Source organism: Amphiprion ocellaris, chromosome 11, assembly GCF_022539595.1.
Source record: "Amphiprion ocellaris isolate individual 3 ecotype Okinawa chromosome 11, ASM2253959v1, whole genome shotgun sequence".
Lineage (NCBI taxonomy): Eukaryota > Metazoa > Chordata > Actinopteri > Pomacentridae > Amphiprion > Amphiprion ocellaris.
Window position 1 is genome coordinate 25,268,035 of NC_072776.1, and position 11,490 is coordinate 25,279,524.

The window sequence follows — 11,490 nt, forward strand, 5'->3', positions numbered from 1 at the left end:
CATTCATGGTTTACCCCTCCTAATACCACTTCAATGGTACTGACCACAGCTATCTCAGAGCACTCCTAGCTACACTGCCTGTCCAAAAAAAGTCACCACTTGGATTTAACTAAGCAAATAGGTAAGAGTCTACCAGGGGATAATTACTGCAGTGATGAATAAGTTTGAGCAGGCAACAACTTATTTAACCCTAGCTGATGCAGTGAGTAACTTCTTATTTCTTAAACAACCAAGTCGAAAGACATATCCTGTGGTCGTGGAAAGGATGTTAATCTGTCTCAGAAGGGTCAAATTATTGGCCTGCATCAAACAAAGTAAGGAGATGTCTGAAATTACTAAAATCAGGTTAAGAACCATCCAACGCATTATTAAACTTGGAGGGATAGTGGTGAATCATCATCTTCGAAGAAGAAATGTGATCGGAACAAACTCTTGGATGATTGTGATCGGGATCACTTAAACGTTTGGTGAAATCTTATCAAAAGAAATCAACAGGTGGCTATGTTTAATAGTGAAAGTAAGAGCATTTCCACATTAACAATGTGAAGGGAACTCAAGGGATTGGGACTAAACAGCTGTGTAGCTCTCAGAAAACCACTGATCAGTGAGGCTAATCAGAAAAAAAGGCTTCAATTTGCTAGGCAGCATAAAGACTGGATTCTGGAGAACTGAAAGAAGGTCATGCGGTCTGATGAGTTCAGATTTAACCTGTTCCAAAATGATGGGTGCATCAGGGTAAGAAGAGAAGTGGATGAAGTGATGCATTCATCATGCCTAGTGCTTACAAGTCTGTGGGGGTTAGGGTTATGATCTCGGGTTGGTCAGGTTCAGCAACGTTATGTGCCCTAAGAATGAGGTCAGCTGACTAGTTGAAAATACTGAATGACCAGGTCTTTCCATCAGTGGAATTTTTCTTCCCTGATGGCACGGGCATGTTCCAAGATGACGATGCCAGGATTCATGGCTCTCACATTGTGAATGAGTGGTTCAGGGAGCATGAAACATAATTTTTACACATGGATTGGCCTCCACAGAGTCCAGACCTCAGCCCCACTGAGAATCTTTGTGACATGCTGAAGAAGACTTTGCGCAGCGGTCCAACTCTCCCATCATCAATATAAGATCTTGGCAGAAAATTAATGCAACTGTGGACTGAAATAAATGCTGTGACATTGCAGAAGCTTATCGAAACCATGCCACAGCGAATGTGTGCCATACTCAAAGCTAAAGGTGGTCCAATGAAAAATTTGAGTGTGAAACTTTTTTTTGGACGGGCAGTGTATTCAAATTATGGTATGTTATGGTGTAAGCTGTGTAGTAGCCTTCATACCGCTGCATAAGCCAGTCCTTTCCCACTCATACAGAGGTACAAGCCACTAGTAACCCCTCTGATTCCCACTACTCCATGCTTCATAGCAAACACATTCAGCCAACCTTGAATAGGTGTAGAAATGCAGGATTACATAATGCATTAAGGTTAAACAACGTGACTTTGAAAGCAATATAAGCAATGAAATAATCCCGTTTCCATTTTGAACCATACGTATCATACATACAGACTGAACTCACAGTATTCATTGGGTTTATGGATGCCTCCCACCCAGCCAATGGGCAGGATCTGAAGATGGAAACCCATCCCAACACGACAGTAGAGCAGCTGTTGCTTGATCCTCTGATTCTCTGATTAGATGAGGACTCGAACCTGCATTATGAAAAGATGATAGGGTGTTTGGAGCATGCATTTTTCCTTGGCTACCAGGTGAAACACAGATGCCTTTGAGGTGTGCCTGGAGTGTCTCAATAAGCCATGACAATGAGGAAATATAATGGAAATTTATAACAGCATACATTGTGAAAAAAGTACAACTGCTACTAAAAACATGAAAGACAGTTCTGTTCTCTTCAAATGGTTTAGTAACTCATGACAGTGTGAAAGTAATTGTCTAAATGGTAAATGGCCTGAAATTAAATAGCACTTTTCTGCCTTAGCATTACTTAAAGCATTTTACAATGTTTCCTATTGAAACATCAATGGTGATAGAGCTGCCATTGGAAGCAGCTTCATAAATAGCGTCTCGCACAAATAAGCCCAAAGGTGCTGGGAATCAAACCATCAAACTTGTGATTAGTGGACAACCTGCTCCGCCACCATGTTATAACATGTCGTCTTCTGTGAAATGATGTGTATGTGTTTGCATTATTTGTGCTGTAAGGACCTAAATCTTTTCACAAAATCACATAATGGGGACTTGGGTTCCTTTTGGGGTCAACAATCATGTCCCTGTAAAATATATCATTAAAATTTAGCATTGGCTTAATGTTAGAGTAAGGTAATTGGGACAAAGATTTTTAAATCTTTATAGTCCCTTTGAAGAATCGCCACTTTTTTGTGCTGGAAAGGTTTGAGTGTGATCCTGGGAGCTATGCTGTTATGGGCAATAGTTTCTGTTAGGGTCTCCCAAGGAAAACTGGTCCTGGTGGAGGGATCAGACAAACAGCGATTCATGAAACCCCAATAACATCGAGTAAAAGGAAAGAAGGCACCTTGGCCAGAAAAGGGAAACCGGGGCCCCCTTCTGGAGTCAGGCCTAGACGGGCAGCTCACCTACAAGCTTCTGCTGGCCAAAGCCTTGCCTTGTTAGGCTTGGTCAGACACAACCCCTAATGGGAATGTGGGGCTGCCACCACTTAGTGAGTCTACCACGCACAGGGCAGGAAACTGGGATCGAGTTCTATGTCCACTGGACAGGAACCAGGGCTGTTGCAGGAGGTTAAGAACATCCTCAAGACAGGCACCACAGGACACCCCAAGAGGTATATTGTCTATGGCTCAACAGATCAGAGCAGTTGGAGGGCATTAAGGTAACCTACACAGTATTAGGCAGGTGGTTTTAGTCTCCAAGCTAATCAGTGTATGTCTGTATTCTTGTATTACTCATTTTTAAAAATCTAAATGCTTGACTCCTACCATTGAAGTGATTTGGTGGCTCTATTTTTTGCTGGAGGGAGCATTTTGCTGGAATGGTTTAGGTTCACTTGTTCCATTAAAGGGTGGACATACTGCAAATCAATACAAAGCTTTTCTGATTGATCACCTTAATCTGATGACTTGTACTATACTCATGGGAGTGATCTCTTGACAATGACAATGTTCCTGTCATGATTGGTCAGTGAAGGGCACAATGAGAATAAAAATAATGCGAATCACAATCACCAGATCTCAGCATGTTATACAACATGTAAACCACCATCATCTTTAGAACACCAAATGAGGGAATATCTTTTGGAAGAATGGTGTTCATCCCACCAGTAGAGGTCAAGAGTTAGAGAATCAATGTCAAGGAGCTGGTGGTCTTAAAAAAACAGCATAACTGTCTTAATGTTACCCATATGTATATAGTAAAAGAACTTTTTTTTTGCATGTATTTCATGTTTTTTAGGGTTTTAACTCTAAAGCATAAAACCTATGCATTCATAATTATCCTGTTCTTCTCCTTCTTATTATTGTTATTAATTTAAAAAAGCAATTATAATATTAATAATTATTATTAATCATAATCATTTTAAATCATTTAGGGGTTCAAACCCCCAAACCTTACTGAGTTAGTTCTGATTCATTATTATTTTTCCTCTCATATAAGGACTCAAATTACTGACCTAGAATGAACCGGAAACATGTAACTTTGCCAAATAATTTAGAAATAATGTGCAAATGATTCCTAAGAAACCAAGTTGAGCCAAGTTGGTCACATGGTGGTATTGTAATTAAGGCCTAGAAATGCATATATGAAACAAAATCTATGTCCTTTACATCGTCAGGCAAATTTGGAATTTGACGCACAACGCTAGATTGGTATGCTGCATAAAGGCCTTTTTGACTGTATCAACACCAAATTTGGCATACAGCATTGTGGGATGGAGCTACAAAACTGTAGCAAAAATGGGCAAGATCAGCAAGTAAAGTCATGATCAAATACGTCTACCAGTGCATTTTGAGCTGAACCTAAAGGGAGTGCAACAAATGCCTCAAAGGTGTATTTAAAAATTTGGGGGATGTTATCTAAGTTTGGTGCAGATGACCTGGGGCTAGGGTGAGGGTTAGAGTCATTGTCTGCCACTCATTGTCTGCCATCTTATGGAGTGGGGTGACCATAAAACACACAATTTGATAAATGCATGATAAGACACATGATACATGCAAAGTACAACTAACATGGAAACTAATTATAGTTTACTGCTATGGTGTACGGCTCTGGCTTTAAGTATACTACATATATAGCTGGTGGTAAATTCAAAAATATGTAGATGAGCAAATCAAGTATAGATAAAAATCTAATTAAAATTAATACCACTATTTCAACTGAGCGAAGAAACAGGACAATTAAATGTGGTCTGTTAAATATTAGATCTCTCTCGTCTAAATCTCTGTTAGTAAATGATTTGATAACTGATAACCAGATTGATTTGTTCTGTTTGACTGAAACCTGGTTGCAGCAGGAAGAATATGTTAGTCTAAATGAATCAACTCCTACTAGTCATACTAACTGTCATGTTCCTCGAATCACGGGCCGAGGAGGAGGAGTGGCAGCAATTTACCTCTCTAGCTTAAAAATGAACCAGAGACCTAAACCTAGTTACAGTTCATTTGAAAGTCTTACTCTCAGTCTCTCTCATCCAGATTTAAAAGCTCAGAAACCAGTTTTATTTGTTGTTGTATATCGTCCTCCTGCTCCTTACTCTGAGTTTTTATCTCAATTCTCAGACTTTTTATCAGATTTAGTGCTCAGCTCAGATAAAGTCATTATTGTGGGTGACTTCAACATTCATGTTGACGTGGACAGTGACAGCCTTACGACTGCTTTTAATTCAATATTAGACTCAATTGGGTTTTCTCAACATGTAAATAAACCAACTCATAGTTTTAATCATACCCTTGACCTTGTTCTGACTTATGGCATAGAAATCAAACAGTTAACAGTATTTCCCCGGAACCCTCTTCTTTCTGACCATTTTATGATAACATTTCAATTTACAACAATAGATTGTATAGGAGTTAAGAATAAATATCATTACAGTAGATGTCTGTCTCACAATTCGGTGACTAAATTTAAGGAAATAATACCCTCTCTATTTAATCCAGCACCACTTACTGATATAATGGAAGGGAAATATTATAATTTTACCCCCACAGAAGTGGATTATATTGTTAATAATGCTGCAGCCTCACTGCGTACAACACTTGATAGTGTTGCACCTATAAAAAAGAAAGTTCTATCTCAGAGAGGACCTGCTCCTTGGTATAATTCCCAGCTGCGGACTTTAAAGCAGGCGTCCCGAAAGCTGGAAAGGAAGTGGTACTCCACTAATTTAGAGGAAGTTTATGTAGCTTGGAAAAAAAGTCTAGTAATTTATAAAAAAGCTCTTCGTAATGCCAGGACAACATATTATTCATCTTTAATAGAGGAAAACAAGAACAACCCCAGGTTTCTCTTCAGCACTGTAGCCAGGCTGACAAAGAGTCAGAGCTCTGTTGAAACTTGTATTCCTTTAGCTTTGAGCAGTAACAACTTCATGAGCTTCTTTACAAATAAAATTATTACGATTAGAGAAAAAATTAATCTGGCCCTTCCTGCAAATGTCACAGATGTATCATCGAGTACAGATACTTTAGAATTGGCTGTAAGACCAGATGGATATTTAGAATTTTTCACCCCCATACATCTCTCTGAACTCATTTCAATAGTTTCTACATCCAAACCATCAACATGTCTTTTAGATCCTATCCCAACTAGACTGTTCAAGGAGGCTTTACCTTTAATTAATTCCTCAATGTTAGATCTGATTAATCTCTCTCTAGTAACAGGTTATGTACCACAGGCTTTTAAGGTTGCTGTAATCAAACCTTTACTTAAAAAGCCCACTGTAGATCCAGATGTTTTAGCCAACTATAGACCAATTTCCAACCTCCCATTTCTCTCTAAAATTCTGGAAAGAACAGTTGCAAATCAATTATATGAACATTTACAAAGGAATAGCCTGTTTGAAGAGTTTCAGTCAGGCTTCAGAGTGCATCATAGCACAGAAACAGCTCTGGTGAAAGTTACTAATGACCTTCTCATAGCGTCAGATAATGGACTGGTCTCTATACTTATTTTATTGGACCTTAGTGCAGCATTCGATACAATCGACCACAAACTTTTATTACAGCGACTAGAACATTCTATTGGCATTAAAGGGACAGCACTGGACTGGCTTAAATCCTACTTATCAGACAGGTTCCAGTTTGTGCATGTCAACAATGACTCTTCTGAGCATACTAGGGTTAATCATGGAGTTCCTCAGGGTTCTGTCTTAGGACCAATACTGTTCACATTATACATGCTTCCCTTAGGCAACATTATTAGGAAGCACTGTATTAATTTCCATTGTTATGCTGACGACACTCAATTGTATTTATCTATGAAGCCAAATGAAACTAATCAGCTAGCCAGACTGCAAGATTGTCTTAAGGACATAAAGACCTGGATGACCTATAATTTCTTACTACTAAATTCAGACAAGACTGAAGTCATTGTATTTGGCCCCAAACATCTTAGAGAATTGCTTTCAAAGCATATAGTTACTCTGGATGGCATTACATTGGCCTCCAGTACTACTGTGAGGAACCTCGGTGTTATCTTTGACCAGGACATGTCCTTTAACTCGCACATAAAACAAATCTGTAGGACTTCCTTTTTCCACCTGAGAAATATTGTGAAAATCAGGAACATCCTGTCTCAGAGTGATGCAGAAAAACTAGTCCATGCATTTGTTACTTCTAGGCTTGACTACTGTAATTCCTTATTATCAGGTTGTCCCAATAGCTCTCTGAAACATCTACAGCTGATCCAAAACACTGCAGCCAGAGTACTGACGGGAGTTAGCAAGAGAGATCATATTTCTCCTATATTGGTTTCTCTTCATTGGCTCCCTGTTAAATCTAGAATAGAATTCAAAATCCTTCTTCTGACATATAAAGCTCTTAACAACCAATCTCCATCATATCTTAAAGACCTGATAGTACCATATTACCCTAGCAGAACTCTTCGCTCTCAGACTGCAGGCTTACTTGTTGTTCCTAGAATCTCTAAAAGTAGAATGGGAGGCAGAGCCTTCAGTTATCAGGCACCTCTCCTGTGGAACCAGCTCCCAGTTTGGGTTCGGTAGGCGGACACCCTCTCTATTTTTAAGACCAGGCTTAAAACCTTCCTTTTTGACAAAGCTTATAGTTAGGGCTGACTGGGGGACCCTGACGGGGTGAGCTGGTGTTTTCATTTGCAAAACTGACTTCCCCTCTTGACGTCCCTTTAGTTTGCCCCTAGTTATGCTGCTATAGGCCTAGGCTGCTGGGGAACCTCTCTTGATGCACTGAGCCCTTCTCTAACTACCTATGTATTTACTATATATACCATTATTGCATTACACTCACTCTGTTTCTTTCTGTGTCCTTTCTCCGAGTGTCCCTGGTCCCAGAGCTGGATGCTGGATGCTTCAGATGTGTGGCTGTGTTTTATGGTCCTTGTGTCCCACCCCCCACCTCTCTATCTCTACCCCTCTATCTGTATCCCTCTATCTCTACCTCTACCCCTCTATCTGTATCCCTCTATCTCTACCTCTACCCCTCTATCTCTACCTCTCTACCTCTTCTGTCCCTCTCAACCCGCCCGGCCAGCAGGCAGATGGGTCCCCCCACATTAGAGCCGGGTTCTGCTCGAGGTTTTTTTTCCCTGTTAAAAGGGTGTTTTCCTTGCCACTGTCGCCTTTTGGCTTGCTCTGGGGGTCAGGCATATGGGTTCTGTAAAGCGTCTCGAGACAATTTGACTGTAATTGGCGCTATATAAATAAAATTGAATTGAAAAAAAAAAAAAAGTAAGGGCAATGCAGAGTAGATTGGTGGAAATGGGCAGCTGGAAGCAGTGGGCTGGAGGAAGGTCAGCAGCAGCATCCCACAGATGGAGATTAGGCCAGTTGGTGGGAGAACAACCACAGATCTGAAGCATCCAGCTCTAGGACCAGGGACACTCGGAGAAAGAACTCAGGGAGAAACAGAGTGAGTGTAATGCAATAATAGTATATATAGTAAATACAAAGGTTGTTAGAGAAGGGCTCAGTGCATCAAGAGAGGTCCCCCAGCAGCCTAGGCCTATCGCAGCATAACTAGGGGCAAACTAAAGGACATCAAGAGGGGAAGTCAGTTGTGCAAATGAAAACACCAGCTCACCCCGTCAGGGTCCCCCAGTCAGCCCTAACTATAAGCTTTGTCAAAAAGGAAGGTTTTAAGCCTGGTCTTAAAAATAGAGAGGGTGTCCGCCTCCCGAACCCAAACTGGGAGCTGGTTCCACAGGAGAGGCGCCTGATAACTGAAGGCTCTGCCTCCCATTCCACTTTTAGAGATCCTAGGAACAACAAGTAAGCCTGCAGGCTGAGAGCGAAGAGTTCTGCTAGGATAATATGGTACTATCAGGTCTTTAAGATATGATGGAGATTGGTTGTTAAGAGCTTTATATGTCAGAAGAAGGATTTTGAATTCTATTCTAGATTTAACAGGAAGCCAATGAAGAGATACCAGTATAGGAGAAATATGATCTCTCTTGCTAACTCCTGTCAGTACTCTGCCTGCAGCATTTTGGATCAGCTGTAGATGTTTCAGAGAGCTACTGGGACAACCTGATAATAAGGAATTACAGTAGTCAAGCCTAGAAGTAACAAATGCATGGACTAGTTTTTCAGCATCACTCTGAGACAGGATGTTCCTGATTTTCACAATATTTCTCAGGTGGAAAAAGGAAGTCCTCCAGATTTGTTTTATGTGTGAGTTAAAGGACATGTCCTGGTCAAAGATAACGCCGAGGTTCCTCACAGTAGTACTGGAGGCCAATGTAATGCCATCCAGAGTAACTATATGCTTTGAAAGCAATTTTCTAAGATGTTTGGGGCCAAATACAATGACTTCAGTCTTGTCTGAATTTAGTAGTAAGAAATTATAGGTCATCCAGGTCTTTATGTCCTTAAGACAATCTTGCAGTCTGGCTAGCTGATTAGTTTCATCTGGCTTCATAGATAAATACAATTGAGTGTCATCAGCCTAACAATGGAAATTAATACAGTGCTTCCTAATAATATTGCCTCAGGGAAGCATGTATAATGTGAACAGTATTGGTCCTAAGACAGAACCCTGAGGAACTCCATGATTAACCCTAGTATGCTCAGAAGAGTCATTGTTGACATGCACAAACTGGAACCTGTCTGATAAGTAGGATTTAAACCAGTCCAGTGCTGTCCCTTTAAGGCCAACACAATGTTCTAGTCGCTGTAATAAAAGTTTGTGGTCGACTGTATGGAATGCTGCACTAAGGTCCAACAGAATAAGTATAGAGACCAGTCCATTATCTGACGCTATGAGAAGGTCATTAGCAACTTTCACCAGAGCTGTTTCTGTGCTATGATGCACTCTGAAGCCTACCTGAAACTCTTCAAACAAGCTGTTCCTTTGTAAATGTTGCAACTGTTCTTTTCAGAATTTTAGAGAGAAATGGGAGGTTGGAAATTGGTCTATAGTTGGCTAAAACATCTGGCTCTAGAGTGGGCTTTTTAAGTAAAGGTTTGACTACAGCAATCTTAAAAGCCAGTGCTACATAGCCTGTTACTAGAGAGAGATTAATCAGATCTAACATTGAGGAATTAATTAAAGGTAAAGCCTCCTTGAACAGTCTAGTTGGGATAGGATCTAAAAGACATGTTCATGGTTTGGATGTAGAAATTATTGAAATTAGTTCAGAGAGATGTATAGGAGTGAAAAATTCCAAATATCCATCAGGTCTTATGGCCAATTCTAAAGCAACTGTACTCAATGATACATCTGTGACATTTGCAGGAAGGGCCAGATTAATTTTTACTCTAATCGTAATAATTTTATTTGTAAAGAAGCTCATGAAGTCGTTACTGCTCAAAGCTAAAGGAATACAAGGTTCAACAGAGCTCTGACTCTTTGTCAGCCTGGCTACAGTGCTGAAGAGAAACCTGGGGTTGTTCTTGTTTTCCTCTATTAAAGATGAATAATATGTTGTCCTGGCATTACGAAGAGCTTTTTTATAAATTACTAGACTTTTTTTCCAAGCTACATAAACTTCCTCTAAATTAGTGGAGTACCACTTCCTTTCCAGCTTTCGGGACGCCTGCTTTAAAGTCCGCAGCTGGGAATTATACCAAGGAGCAGGTCCTCTCTGAGATAGAACTTTCTTTTTTACAGGTGCAACACTATCAAGTGTTGTACGCAGTGAGGCTGCAGCATTATTAACAATATAATCCACTTCTGTGGGGGTAAAATTATAATATTTCCCTTCCATTATATCAGTAAGTGGTGCTGGACTAAATAGAGAGGGTATTATTTCCTTAAATTTAGTCACCGAATTGTGAGACAGACATCTACTGTAATGATATTTATTCTTAACTCCTATACAATCTATTGTTGTAAATTGAAATGTTATCATAAAATGGTCAGAAAGAAGAGGGTTCCGGGGAAATACTGTTAACTGTTTGATTTCTATGCCATAAGTCAGAACAAGGTCAAGGGTATGATTAAAACTATGAGTTGGTTTATTTACATGTTGAGAAAACCCAATTGAGTCTAATATTGAATTAAAAGCAGTCGTAAGGCTGTCACTGTCCACGTCAACATGAATGTTGAAGTCACCCACAATAATGACTTTATCTGAGCTGAGCACTAAATCTGATAAAAAGTCTGAGAATTGAGATAAAAACTCAGAGTAAGGAGCAGGAGGACGATATACAACAACAAATAAAACTGGTTTCTGAGCAACCTTAAAAGCCTGTGGTACATAACCTGTTACTAGAGAGAGATTAATCAGATCTAACATTGAGGAATTAATTAAAGGTAAAGCCTCCTTGAACAGTCTAGTTGGGATAGGATCTAAAAGACATGTTCATGGTTTGGATGTAGAAATTATTGAAATTAGTTCAGAGAGATGTATAGGAGTGAAAAATTCCAAATATCCATCAGGTCTTATGGCCAATTCTAAAGCAACTGTACTCAATGATACATCTGTGACATTTGCAGGAAGGGCCAGATTAATTTTTACTCTAATCGTAATAATTTTATTTGTAAAGAAGCTCATGAAGTCGTTACTGCTCAAAGCTAAAGGAATACAAGGTTCAACAGAGCTCTGACTCTTTGTCAGCCTGGCTACAGTGCTGAAGAGAAACCTGGGGTTGTTCTTGTTTTCCTCTATTAAAGATGAATAATATGCTGTCCTGGCATTACGGAGAGCTTTTTTTTTTTTTTTTTTTTTTTTTTAAATAAATTACTAGACTATTTTTCCAAGCTACATAAACTTCCTCTAAATTAGTGGAATACCACTTCCTTTCCAGCTTTCGGGACGCCTGCTTTAAAGTCCGCAGCTGGGAATTATACCAAGGAGCAGGTCCTTTCTG